Source organism: Colobus angolensis, unplaced genomic scaffold (assembly GCF_000951035.1).
Source record: "Colobus angolensis palliatus isolate OR3802 unplaced genomic scaffold, Cang.pa_1.0 Scaffold254, whole genome shotgun sequence".
Lineage (NCBI taxonomy): Eukaryota > Metazoa > Chordata > Mammalia > Primates > Cercopithecidae > Colobus > Colobus angolensis.
In genome coordinates, this window is record NW_012115755.1 from 1,021,892 (window position 1) to 1,024,204 (window position 2,313).

Below are 2,313 nucleotides of genomic sequence, written 5' to 3' on the forward strand. Positions count from 1 at the left end.
CCCCGCCCCATTTTTTTTTTTTTTTAAGCTATCTCTTACAGAAAGAATATCCCAAATTTAAAGAGAAGGAAACTGGACGGGTGCAATGGCTCACGCCTGTAATCCTAGCATTTTGGGAGACTGAGGCGGGCAGATCACTTAAGGTCAGGAGTTCGAGACTAGCCTGGCCAACATGGTGAACCCCTGTCTCTATTGAAAATACAAAAATTAGCTGGGCATGGTGGCGGGCGCCTGTAATCCCAGCTACTCGGGAGACTGAGGCAGGAGAATAGCTTGAACCCGGGAGGCGGAGGTTGCAGTGGGCCGAGATCCAGCCACTGCACTCCAGCCTGGGCGACGGAGTGAGACTCAGTACCAAAAATAAAAATTTAAAAAATTAAAAAATTTTAAAAATAATAATAAAGAGAAGGAAAATAAAAATCAGAGGAGTTAAGTAAATTTGTCCACGGTCATAGATAAGTGGTCCGTGTGCAAGGTAGGTAGTTTCATGCCGTTTACAGGGGAGTTAAAGCGAGGGCCTGAGAAAGTTACTCTGTTTTTGAGCTTGCTGCACCGTCCCTCTATCCCGATAGGGCTCAGAGAGAGCAAACCAGTTATTGATAGTTCGTCACGAACGAGCGTCGCAAAGGCCGAGTTCAGCCATCCTCCCAGTCCAGGGAGCATTCCCGCCCCAGACACATCCCCTTCCCCTTTCCCTGTGCCCCCACCCCCCAGCTCACCGTTCCTCTGCCTCTCCTTCACAATATACAAGACGGTGCCGCCAGGATATGAAAGGCCGGCTGCCTCACCCACCCCTCCATGCTAAGATTAGGGCTGGGACCCTAGCCGAACCAGGGTCTGGGGAGAAGAGGCTGAGGACAAGCCGTGGAAGCTCTGGCTGGGCCGGTCCCACGAAGCGGAGGGGAAGCCCGTACGGGAGCTGCAGGGCATCCCCGGAGAGGAGCCCCATCACGGAGACCCCAGAAAGGGGAGCCAGGGAGACAAGAGGCGACCCAGCCGAGCTCGGAGTCGGGATGAAAGGTTAAGGGGTGAGGGGAGAGGGGAGAGGCTTGGAGGGGCCCCCAGATCGGGCCTCGCCGGAAGCGCCCCTCCTGATCGGCAGAGAACGCAGCCCCAAGGGAGGGCCCAGGCCCGCCATCTGTTCACCTGTTATCCTGCTGCCGCGAGGCTGCCTGCGGCCCGGAGTCCGGCACTAAAAAGGTTCTGAGGGTCCACGTCTCCCGAGAGGCTGTGGCATAGTCTGGACCCAAGCCATGGTGAGAGCGGCAGCGATTTCGAAGGTCCCCAGGACCCGCTAGGCAGCACTACCTACCCGGCGGGCAGGCAGCCCTGCTGATAAAGCCTCCGGAGACCGCGGGATCTCGCGCGAGACTTGGCCCAGAGGCGCACAGGGCATACTGGGAGTTGTAGTCCACGATCGCGAGTCCCCACCCTTCGCTGCCCAGCTGGTTGTGGAGCCGCAGCTCCGAGTGTGGAATCCGCCAGCCCCAAGAGGAGACGCCACACTTCACCACCACTTCCTCAGCGCGTGTGCTGTGCCTGGGTCCGTGACAAGCTAAGGGAAGCCGCTGGTGGCATAGTAAAATGACACCCACAAGCCCAAGCCCTCAAGGCTCATAAAGGGCTGCCAAGTGCGAGTACTTGTCATCCTGTTTTTCCCACTTCACGGAGGTGAAGCTGAGACTGGGAGAGATAAGTCACTTCGGTTAATAAGCGGTGCAGTGAGCACGGACTGTCTCCCGAAACAGCGGGGTTAGGCAGGGTTCACACTAGTAGCTGAACCAAAAAGGGGAACCGACCTCACCTGCCTCGCCTAGGGAAGGCGATCCTCACATGATTTCCCTTTTACATTAAGGAAAGTGAGGCTTAGAGGCGCCAGCTGAGGTGTCAGTCACATCCTGAAGGAAGACTTCTCTTATCCCAGAAGGGTTCACAAAGAAGACGAAGCAACGAAGTTAAGGCAGAAGCTGCAAAAATCCATCCCCGTTTCTACCCCACTCCCAAGCTTGCCATCAAAACTCATCTCAGGAGGCCTATGATTGGTGGTGTGGCGTCGAAATGCCACATTTCGATTTCAGCATTTGAGGCTTCTGGCCATACTGGCAGAATGGAGAGGCCTTGCTCATGCAACTTTAAACTTAAGCGCTGTTTCCAGACCAGGGTGCTTGAGTGCACTAAGAATTAAAGTCTTTGATGAATTATATAATTAGCTTATGAACAGCACAATTACATTGCAGTATAATTGTGTGTGTGTGTGTGTGTGTGTGTGTGTGTGTGTATGTTAAAGGTGTTCCTTTGTTAATCTGGAGTTTT

The 2,313-nt window shown here is 54.2% G+C and overlaps 2 protein-coding genes across 4 annotated transcripts in view; one reads left to right on the forward strand and one right to left on the reverse strand.

Moving 5' to 3' along the window:
- The window catches only part of KIAA1191 (KIAA1191 ortholog), a 17,681-nt gene extending 16,326 nt beyond the window's left edge, over nucleotides 1–1,355 (reverse strand). For 2 of the 3 annotated variants that reach the window (XM_011946831.1, XM_011946829.1), the window contains exon 1: nucleotides 1,147–1,353. The gene's annotated coding sequence lies outside the window, so the exon portion shown is untranslated. Of the gene's footprint in view, nucleotides 1–1,146 lie in introns of all 3 variants that reach the window. The other variant, XM_011946830.1, reaches the window with a different exon arrangement.
- ARL10 (ADP-ribosylation factor-like 10) overlaps nucleotides 1–2,313 on the forward strand; it is a 22,326-nt gene that overhangs the window by 5,894 nt on the left and 14,119 nt on the right. The gene's annotated exons all lie outside the window — the stretch shown is intronic.